This window comes from Tursiops truncatus, chromosome 7, assembly GCF_011762595.2.
Source record: "Tursiops truncatus isolate mTurTru1 chromosome 7, mTurTru1.mat.Y, whole genome shotgun sequence".
NCBI classification, from domain to species: Eukaryota; Metazoa; Chordata; class Mammalia; order Artiodactyla; family Delphinidae; genus Tursiops; species Tursiops truncatus.
This window is the reverse complement of record NC_047040.1, coordinates 76,601,108-76,612,780: the sequence shown is the minus strand read 5'-3', so window position 1 is coordinate 76,612,780 and position 11,673 is coordinate 76,601,108. Positions and strand designations below refer to the sequence as shown.

At 41.4% G+C, this 11,673-nt stretch overlaps 1 protein-coding gene across 1 annotated transcript in view; it reads left to right on the top strand.

The window, feature by feature from the left end:
* Window positions 1-1,248: 1,248 nt before the first annotated feature.
* The window catches only part of GALNT13 (polypeptide N-acetylgalactosaminyltransferase 13), a 559,439-nt gene continuing 549,014 nt past the window's right edge, over window positions 1,249-11,673 (top strand). Inside the window, exon 1 of the mRNA XM_019922237.3 lies at window positions 1,249-1,644. The gene's annotated coding sequence lies outside the window, so the exon portion shown is untranslated. The remainder of the gene's footprint in view (window positions 1,645-11,673) is intronic.

The following is an 11,673-nucleotide window of genomic DNA, read 5'->3' as shown; positions in this document are numbered from 1 at the left end:
AGATTAAAATTAATATATGTTTGTACAATATGGCTCTTAATATTTTTGGAGTAGGTCTCATATCCTCCCTTACTTTTGCCACATAAACTAAAAAGAGGGAGCTAAGACAACATGAAGTGACCCTGTGAGAGGAGGAAAGGACCCCTATGTTACCCCCTTTTACAAATAAGAAAACTGAAACTGTATTGTCAAGAACCAAAACTAACCAAGAGCCAAAAGTGAATAAATGGCAAAGCAGAGACTTGAACTCAGCAACCCCAATTTCCTAGAAGAGTCCCTCCCACATGGCAATGGGGGATAGGTCCCAAGTCTCAGAATGCTAATAATACCTCAGTCTTAAATTTGTGCCTTGTACCATGCACTGTTCTAAAATCCTTACATGTAGTATGTAAGGATTTATTATCATGGACTCCTCATTTAGTATCATGGACTTTCTATGACACTACACAGTAACTTTACTCTGAAATGCAAGCATTCAGGCGCCTGTGTGTGTGTGGGTGTGTGGGTGTGTGGTGTCAAAGACCCCATCTTCCTGACTGAGAAAGGAATTCAAAGCCTCGCTTTTTTCTTCACCGCTCCCTAAAAAATTCAAGAGCACAAGGAAGCGCTTTGCGTTTCCAAGTCTCTTACAGTGCTTTTGGTGGCAGCAGCTGTCGCTAGCCAGAACACTAGGCTCCTGGCAGGGTAAACGAACTGTAATGGACAAGAGGTCAAACTCTTGTCTGTCCTTTCTGCTTCAGGGCGCCTAAACCTCAAGTTCCCCGCAGCCTCTCTCCACTGGAGAGCCGACAGCGGGGGGGAGGTTGCTAAAGCGTTCCCCGAGGGCCGCCTGCGAGCCCCTGCACCCTCCTCCCCCCGCCAGCACCCCTCTAAGAGGCGCTCTGGTGCACTGGGCCGACACAGTGCACGCAAGCCTGTTTTCTCACGGTGGGGCCCAGGGGCGGCCAGGGGTCGCCGGACGCTCTCGGCGGAAAGGAGCCGACACCGCGGTTCCAGCTGGGGGCCGTGACTGCCAACTATCGCGGGACTTGTGCACATCGCAGGAGCGGCAGCTCCAGGAGCAACTGAAGCGCGCTCTGTGCGCACCGCCCCAGCCTGGGGAGGAGCGGGAACCAGGAGGGAGGAGGGCCGGGGGGCTGGTTACGTAAATGATACTAGCCCAGTGAGAGGCCTTCAGGCTGGGGCTACGGGAGGGGGAGGAACCACGCGAGGAGGAGGGGCTGGGAGGGAGCGGGCCGGGGTGGGAGGGGGGAGGGGGGGCGAAGTGACCAGGCGGTGGCGGCGTCTCTGCCGAGGTGACAATGTGCTAGGAGCCCTCGCTCGGTCTCCTGCGCCTCCTCGGCCTCGGCGCCCGCTCTCGCGGAGCCCCTCCAGCCAGCCGCTGCGCTATGAGGGCGCCTCTCCGGGGCTGGCCGAGGCCGGAGCCGGCTCGCTCTGCTCGCGGGGAAGTGTGAAGAGAGAGGCGCGGGCGGGAAGCGGGGCTGCGCGCGGCGCTCGCGGGCCGGCGCGTGTTCCAGGTGAGCGCGGGCTCCGCGCGCCCCGCACTCGGCGCGGCCGTCTGGCGCCTGCCGGTCTGGGTCGGAGGCTGAATTCCGTGCGTGGACCGCCGTTCCCTCTTCGCGGGATCCCTGGCCACGATAGCAGGTCTCCGTCTCTCTCTTGCTTCTCCTCTCTTCTTCTGTCTGGGGCGAGTCCTTTCTGGGCGGCCCGGAGTGCCCGGGTGGGCGCCGCAAACTCCCGCAGTCGGTGGCAGGGCTCAGAGCCGAGCGCCCAGGGTCGGTCCCGGTGCGGGGGCGCCGGCGAACCCGATAAGGCGGCCTCCCGGGCTCTCGAAGCGCGCTCTCCCGCTGCTGCAGGTGCCGAGGGAGGACCGCGAGGCGCGGAACTTTCTACCGCCGCCCTCCCTCTACCCTGCTTTCTCCGCTACCCGGCCGAGGTGGGGGGCGCTGGCCACCCTCTGCGCTCCGGTGGCGCTCGGCGCCGGGGGCGGCTCGGCCTTCCCGCCCCGGCAACTTTCTCCCACTAGCTGCGGGCGGCCGGGGGCTGCGGTGCGCGGGCGCTTCTACACCGTCCGTCCGACACCGGGGACACGCTGGGTCTCGGGTGTCTTCCTCGACGGTTGCCTTCCTCTCTATTTCTGCCTTCCTTTGCCTCTCAGTCTCTCTGTCTGTTTCTGACTCTGATTCTTTCTCTGGCTCACCGCACCCGCTCCGGGTCTCACTGTTCCTTTTTCATTCTCTTTCTCCCTGTTTTTCTTGGGATGTTCCCGTGTGCCTGTTATTCTGTCTCTTCCGTTGTCTCTCCGTCTTGCCGTATTTTCTCTTTCTGTTTCTGCCTCTCGCTGCCTGTCTCTGTCTCCCTCTCTTATCTCTCCTGCCTGGTCTTCCCGAACACCACCAGCTCCCAGATCCCGAGGCTCCTTGTCCAGGAGAGCACACCCCGGCCCACCTTCTGGGCACCTCCAGGTACAGAGATCTCCAGGTACGGAGACCTCCCTTCTCGGGGCCGGAAGGGACGAGGGGATTGGAAACAGAGAGCTCTTGTCTGGGCTGTCGTAGAGTCGACGGGCTGAATGAGGGTCGCGAGGGCCGCCTCCCCTCCCTGGGTCCGAGGGAGCTGCGCTGCCACGAGCCCGGGCGCACGGAGGCTGCTGGTTTGGACAGCGAAAGCTGCGGGCGCCCCTCCCCTTACCCCGTTCTTTGACTAGGATCAGTTGAATTTCCAGGTGGAGAGCCTACATCTCCAACCTTTGCAGGCAGCCACAGGAGGAGGCAGTGGGCAGATAAACAGAAGCTTCGGGATCCAGGGAAAACTAACCTGGAAAGGGTGGGAGCTTTCCTGAGGCAAAGGTGTTGCTGACGGAGGACAGGAGCACTGGGGATTGCCTGCTTTCGACTGTCGTTAACACTCAATCCTTGAGCGGTTTCCTTGGGAGAGAGCGCGATCACTCTTCCCACAAAGGCAGCATGAAGATTTTATTTGCAGGGGTAAAGACACTTGGCTGCCCGAGCCCTCTGAAATTTCGAGTATCCTTGGAGCCCCCATATCTTCAGCTTTGTATGAAGGCTGCCTTTGCTCAGGGTTGCCCCCACCACCGTGTGTGTGTGTGTGTGTGTGTGTGTGTGTGTGTGTGTGTGTGTGTGTGTTTGCGTTCATGCCCTCTAGTGTTAGAGAAACCTGCTGGTTTGAGACTATTGCAAAGTGAGGTTAACCTATTGGTGACTTACTTTTGATCTCTTATCTTCCCAGATCATTCTCCTTGCCTTCACCCATCCTTTCCTTTTCTTCATCTTGACTTTTCTGTTGCATTACTAATCTTTCCTTTTCCCTGATCTCTTCAAACTCCTCCTGCAGAATTGGAACCTTAATATTGAAACCGTTTGAGTGATTTCAGAGGTGAATAGATTTGGAGAATTTTCATAGCCTAAGGTGGGTTTTGAACATAAGAAACGTGCATTTCTCTGCACCATTCACCACAAACCAGGATTTCACATCTCTTCCTTATGCCCCTGCCCACCTTCAACTCCATTGAGAATTTTTCCCTGGCTGCTTTTGCTTGTTTAGTTAAATGTTTTTAATTCACCATTTCTGTGATGCTCATCCCATTCTAGGGCTTAAGCTGCTTGCTTAAGTAGAGGCACTGTGTCTCAGATAAGATTTGGGGAAGAGGAAAAGAAAGCTTTTCCAAAGGAAACACAGTGCTGCTGGTATAGATTAATTCTGGATCCCAGTGTCCAGAGTGGGACAGGTGCTGTTTCAGATATGCAGACCCTAGCACAGTGTAGGAAAACTAGTAAATGCTTGCTGGAAACTTGTTGGTTGATTGATTAGCATGGAGCTAATTATTGGCTTTGAAGTTACCTAGCTATACTAATAAGCCTACATACAAGAACTTGAATTCTGCCTCTCTTTTTTGTTTCATTTAGTCTTTTATGAATGGGAATTGAAGACTAGTAGAAGGGATGTTGAAACGTGAGTCCTCTGTGTCGTTTTAACTCATTCGCTGCTTGAATTTGCTCCTCTGTGCAAGTGTTTAACTTGACTGATATTCTTTAACAGTCACTGCAGAACTAAAGAAATGAGTTTAGAGGCTCTGATGGGTGGCCTCTCTCAACCTTCTTACCTGAAAGTAAACTAGGGCATGACATCATTTGCTAGTGAATACTTTCCTGTGGTGTTTTTTTTTTTTTTTTAATTAATTTATTTTTGGCTGTGTTGGGTCTTCGTTTCTGTGCGAGGGCTTTCTCTAGTTGTGGCAAGCGGGGGCCACTCTTCATCGCGGTGTGCGGGCCTCTCACTATCGCGGCCTCTCTTGTTGCGGAGCACAGGCTCCAGACGCGCAGGCTCAGTAGTTGTGGCTCACGGGCCTAGTTGCTCCGCAGCATGTGGGATCTTCCCAGACTAGGGCTCGAACCCGTGTCCCCTACATTGGCTGGCAGATTCTCAACCACTGCACCACCAGGGAAGCCCTTTTCCTGTGGTTTTAACAAGTGAAAAGTTCTCTTTTTTAATATAAAGAACAGATGTATCAGCTTAAAATATTTGGGGGCTATAAACTGATCTTCAAACTGAATCACTTACCTTGAATAATTTATAGGTTTCCTTACTGCTTCAAATATATATGAGAGGTGTGATACTACATGTATATGAGAATTTGCCAAAGTACCTGGAAATGTAACGCCTCCTGATACAATGTACTAGTAGGAATCCCTGTGCTGCAGTATTGCTGTTCTGATGATATGTTAGTTACTTCTTAAAGTAGTTGGGGATTTACCATGAGTATTGTTCAGGAGCATGTTCAAGGAAATTTTGCTTTAAAAATATTACTTATAAATCAACTCATACTCTACGCAGTTTTTTTTTGTATTTAAAAATATCAAAGACATAGTGAAGGTGGACATGCTGTTATTGGTTGAGTTACATTCTGATTTCTAACTGATAAGAATATTGAGACACATTTAACTTTCTAACTTAATGTACATTACTTTCAGGTTAAAGTTATGTCAGAGTGAAATACAGTGCTTCCATTTGCCACCTTGATTTTTAGAAGTGGTAGTTGTACTAGGAACATTTCCATGTAATAGAGATTTTGCAGCTTTTTAAAACTTTGGCATTTTAGGAAGAGGGTGAGAGAACATGAAATAAATGAATATTTATATTCTTTCTGGTTAGGAAAATGAAGAGGATATTGGTGTTTCTGAATAACAAGAAAAGTATAGAAAATGGCTGAGAGTAAAGTATGAATAAAGTCCCACCATGTGAAATAAATAACAATACTATATGTCTCTGATAAGTGTTTATTGTGCTTTATGAAAATGAACAAATCCTATAGTTTTGTCCTTTAATTTGCCTTATTAAACATCCTATTTTCAAGAGGCACCTTTTGCAATAAACAACAAATTCTGGATTGTGACTTTTAATACATCACCTTTTTGGACTTATGTCGCCATCAGTAGTAAGAACATGTAGACATCTTAAACCTATTGAGATCTAGCAGGATCACTACTTTGAAATCTGAGTGACCATATGCCTAATTATTCAAGAATTTTAATTGGGCTTTGGTTCTAAATGCTTCCTGTCATCAGAATAAACACATGTGAAGCATCAAGTCAAGACTTAAGTATACTTTATACTTTATACTTAAGTATACTTTATACTCATATTGACTCTGAAGTCTATTTGATGACATTTCTTAATATCCTCCCTGCCCTCTCCACCAGATACATACTAAGCATATGTTTGAACACATAAATCACATTTAAAGATCATGTACTACCTGCTTTGATAAACCATTTACCATTTTAGCAGATTAGACTTCTATTTACAATTTCTATCTTAAAGCACATTGTTTAGTTAAGTATTTCTGCCATTCAGTTACAGGCATACATATTTTTTTTTCAGAGTTTAGATGGTGTTTTTATTTTTTGTTTATTTTTTTAAATTAATTTTTATTGGAGTATAGTTGCTTTACAATGTTGTGTTAGTTTCTATTGTATAGCAAAGTTAATCAGCTATATGTATACATATATTCCCTCTTTTTTGGATTTCCTTCCCATTTAGGTTACCACAGAGCATGGAATAGAGTTCCCTGTGCTATACAGTAGGTTCTCATTAGTTACCTATTTTATACATAGTATCAATAGTGTATGTATGTCAATCCCAACCTCCCAATTCCTCTCACCACCACCCCCTTACCCCCTTGGCATGGATACATTTGTTCTCTACGTCTGTGTCTCTACTTCTGCTTTGCAAATAAGATCATCTATACCATTTTTCTAGATTCCACATATATGCATTAATATACGATATTTGTTTCTCTCTTTCTGACTTACTTCACTCTGTATACAGTCCCTAGGTCCAGCCACATCTCTACAAATGACCCAATTTCATTCTTTTTTATGGCTGAGTAATACTCTGTTGTAAACAGGCATATATATTTTTGAAGAGTCCAGCTTTCTATTGCTAAATTTAGTACTTAGAGAGTTCAAAGAAATTTGTGAAAATGAATACACATATGAATTTAGTAGTAGTTGGTCATTCATTGAGGGCATTATAAGCAGTTATCTTTGGGAGCAAAGTATAATCAAATAGGTTTTATTCATTTGATACTTTTTTTTGATTCAGATTTATATCTATTTGTATGTTTTCAAGGTAGTTTATTTATAATAATATTTTTAATTGGTCCAAGATGATTACCAAAAAATAATTACAGGTGGCTAAAGACCTCTGTGTGATTAATATGTATTCTAATGTCCCTTTTAAATACAATAGCTAAAATTCATTTTTAGCTATGAGTTTTCCAATTTTATTTTTTTAAGTATATCTGGGACCTATTTATTTAAGCTGAAATTCTTAATTTTTAAAAGTTATTACTGCAGGTTATTAAGAGATTACTGGGGCCTAACTTTCCTCTGAGGGCCCAGCTTTACTCAGATGTCCACATAATTACAGACCTTATGAACTATCAGGTTCTCTCTTAATGTTTACTATAATTGTCCTCCCTTCCCAATAGACCTAAAGCAAGATGCAAAGTATCAGTTGTTAAAAATTGTTCCATATTAACGGTTAATCCTCCCAACATAGCTTGAGAGGGATGTAGGGAAAGTAGTGACTGTTACCATCATAGGTGTGAACATATTTGTGATTCTATTTTCTGTTATGTGAGAAGATTAAACACACTGTCTATATTAAATACTCAGGCTTCTTTCCTGTTTTTTTTCAGGAGCACTTACTGTTAAGATATATGGGAACTGTCCAAGATATATCAGGATTTTTAACATGATGTAGAATTAATTGGGACTCTGTTTAGTACATTAAACTACATTGAATTGTCACTTAAATCTTATTTAAGATCTTGTAGAACAGTATAGGAAGAGTGTGATTAAATTCTTGGTTGGCACTTTGGTGAACATAATACATGTGCTAAGTAGCCACTGTAAATAGAAGAATTTAAAGCACAGCCTGCACATTCAAAATCATCTAAATTACACCTCAGAGACTCCAGTAAATGTCAACCTAGTCTCTTGCCTAATATTAATTGCCTTGATATTATAAGCACAGTGCTTTTTTTTTTGTTAAGAAATGAATTTTGACATATGGGGAGGATTATCTTATTGTACGTCAGAAGAATAATAACTTAATTTCCTCTAGAGATTTTTGTTATATAATTAGTTTTAGATAGAGAGGATGAGATTTACATGACTATCAAGACCCCCATGCAGTACTGCCATTAGTCTAATGAAAGAAAATTGGGAATAAATACTTGGAAACAAATATATGTAAAGTTACAGCCATTTCAACTTATTTATGAGGGAGTTAAAAATAAAGAGTTACAAACTGATAAAATAACTAAAATTTATTGGATACATACTTTGCACTTGTAAGTAAACATCTAATAGCTTGTACCACATTTTATCCTCATAATCGTATGAGCTGTAAGTAGTTATTACTATCCCCATTGTATAAATGAAGAGTCACTTGCTTAAAGTCACACAGCTAATATATATCATTAGGGCCGGGGATCACATCAGTTCTGTCTATCTCTGAAGCCAGTGCTCTGAGTTCCCAGTCTGACATTTTCACTGACTAATAAAATTAAAAAAAAAAAATGAGCATCAACCTCCATGTGAACATTTTCTTTTGCATGGTAAGAATGATTTTTAAAACTCTATTGCCACCATCATTTTATAAAAGACTGCACATTGTAACACCAACTAAGGTGGCAGTACTAAATCTCAAAATATAGTTCTTAAAATAGCATAAATTTAACTTCCTGTGCATTTTTCTACATTGCATTTATTTTTCTAATTTAACGAAGACTGAAGAAAATTTCATCACAGTCTGGTAATTTATTTCACCACATTCTGTAGCCTGCGATTGGGAACACTTCCTCAGTCTGAACCACTAGATATACTGCCTACTCAGTGGATCCCGAGCACCCAAGCAACACAGGCCAGCATGGTTGTGATACTCATGACTTTGTCCTTATAGCTATTCCCTTCTCTTTCTACTTGGAAGTTTGGGCGATAAGATTTGTACCTAGGAAGGATGATAGCAATTACACTAGCCTCAGTTTATTGCATCAGTGTTTATTGAAAGGAATAGAGAATTGGAGGCAACTTGCTCCTTCATGGCACTTAACCACAAATCACTGTCACTGAGATGGTGCCAATCTGTGTCTTTGAAAAAAGAATGAATGCTGGGCAAAAACAAAAGGAGCATGTCTTAAGAACTTATTCTGTCCTTCCCTTTAACCAGTACGTTCCAGCCTTTAGGGATCAGTTTGCTCCTTTTTTACGTCTTTGTTTGCCTTGGTGAGGACAAAGCAGTTTTGCTTTAGGTGAGAAAGAAAATTCCAAACCTAAACTTCTGCTTTTGGAAAACTGGCTGATGCTATTAAATCCCAAGTTGCTTTGGATAGTGACTATTGCAGCCATTGAAGAGGAAAAGGGCACTGATAGAGTGTGTGAGATGTAGTTAAACTGACCTGTGGCATCGTATGATGTCACTGCTGACAAACCAGTTTGGAAATTGAAATTACCTCAAGAGATTTTTGTTTGTTTGCTTGTTTTAATATAGGTTATCAGATCCTACTGATACAGATTCTCATTTGCCTGGGATGGATCCATAACGATCTATCTTTATAAACATTTTTCCAGATGAGTCTGTTGTACAATGAGGTTACAAGCAACCGAACTACATATAGTACATTTTTCAGATTTATTTAATTTTTATTTCTTTAACAAAATATAAAAGCTACTATGTTCTGGACATTGTTCTGAGTGCTTTACAGATATTAATTCATTTAATTATAACAACCCTCCAAAGTAGGTTTTATTAGTACCTCTATTTTACAGGCAAGGAAATTGAGACCCATAAAGGTTAAGTAAGTTGTCCAGGGTAAGTTGATGAATGACGGGGTACAGACTATGCTATTTTGATGAAATGATTAAAATGATCTGCTTTAAGTCACAAAGTATGAAGCAACAGAATTGGAAATGGAACCCGTGTTTCTATGTTTTGTTTCCTATTTGAATAAGTTTTGCCTTTGAAAGTGAAGGAGGAAAATCTGACCAACAGTATCAGATTTGTAGAGTTGGAAACAAAAAATATTTACCTTTTAGAAGTCATAGCACTAGATTAAGAAAGAAAACTAATTATGAAAGGGACAATAAAATAAATATGGAAAAATCAGAGTGATTTTCAAGTAGATTTATTCTTGTCTCTTCATAGGTGCAGGCCACCCTCCCCCCTCCCCACCCCAATCCCCAGTAAAAAAGAAAACAAAAAACAAGTTAACACACAGTGATGCAGACAAAAGAAAAAAAATTAAAATCTGTAAGTAGGATTTCTATATATATACTTTAATCTATAACTAAGATCTACATCTGTAACTAACCTAATAAGAAATAGCTGATTTTCCTGCAGTACTATTCATAAATTGTTTAAATTACATTAGGAAATACTAATATTTTCATAAATATTAGTATTGGAAAAATCCTCCTGAAACTTCTGGATTTTTTTCTCAAATATGTTTTTTGTAAGCTTTATACATTATAGAATATCTATATTAATTTGTAATCACTGTTAATCTGTAAAGAACTGACGTATTAATCTTTGATGATTTCTCCTTACTTCTGGCCTTTGGTTGATATTTAGCAACTTTCTGTTACTTATTTTTGTTTAATACACTCCTGCAGTGTTTAATGACTTTTCTTCAGTCTTAAAAATATTATTTTAGACTGACTGATACTTGATTAGATTGTGTAAATTATTTGAATTAGATAGCCTAGTAATGAGTCACTCTGGTTTTTTTAAAAAATAAAAATCTACTTAAAAACAATTCTGTTTTCAGATTCTGTAAGTGAAGTGAGGGTTTATGAGATTACTGACTAGCTGAGTTTTAACACTTAGTACTACAGTCTTTTCTCTTTCTCTCATGCCAAATTCCACCTCTTTCTGAATCCTCAAGACTCATATTTCTTTGATTCTCTTGATAGTTCAGTCTCAAATGGGACTATACATCCCTCATCCTGAAAAATATTAGAAACCAGCCTGTGTCTGTTCATGATTCAGGTTTCACTCATATCCTATAGATTTTCAGTGCAGCTCTGCATTTTCTTCTCAATACTGTGTTTCATCATTTCTCAATACACTTTTTCTTCCATATCGTTTTCCTGCTCCTCTTTTCCTTTCTTTCTTCTTCATGATACTCTCGACTTTCAATTGTCTTTCTTCTGTGGCTTAATACATCCTCATGTAGCAGGCCTGGACTATCTATTAGTTCTCTTGATTCTATATAAAAATATAAATAAAAAAGAGCTCCTGTTCACTTCATCATTTAGTCCCTGAGTAGGTAATAAACAGACTCTCTAGCTCTTGCATCTGGGTCATTTAACCGGAGGATGGGGATTCTAAATTCGCATCTCATTACCTTTGTCTACTTTTAGAATTGTGTGTTTGGGCCCCGTGGTCAGTTGGCAGGCTCTGGCTCCAAAGGACTGCTGTATTATTTGAGGGGATGCCAATTTCAGTGGCCACACAGTTCTCACATTCCTTGGTCAGATTTTCCATATAAAATTTCCAGTATATTTTATTATTAACTCTAGACTATTGACTTCATGTCAGAAATTCATTGTGATATTAATTGATAGATTGTGATGGATCATTTTTATAATTTATGTTCCATGGCTCCTACTCCCTGACTTCAGGATAGTATTTTTCCTATGAGTTAAACCTAGAGCATATATTTTGTCACAGATTTTTTTAAGAATTTTATTGTTGTGCACTAAGTTGCGATGAATCGTAGTAATTGGATGGTGCAGCTGAATTAACACATTGAATTGCTGGTTATGAGACTCTTCATTTGCTGTTGCAGACAATAGGCCCAGTTTGCTTCTACAATGCACAAATTCTTATTACCTATATAAAATTCTAATTCAAGTGAGATAATATGTATGCATCATTTCCATTCCTTTTGTAGGGAAAAATAACCTCCACAAATATAAGATATTTGCAACTATGTCATTAAATAATTTTGAACTTCAATACATCTTTTTTTTTGAGAATGTTAGTGAGTTATCTTATTGCCCACAAAAAGGACATTTCAGAAACATGAAATCAGTAGTCCTTTTTACCCTGTGTACCCTAAGATACATGCAAATATGCAGTTTG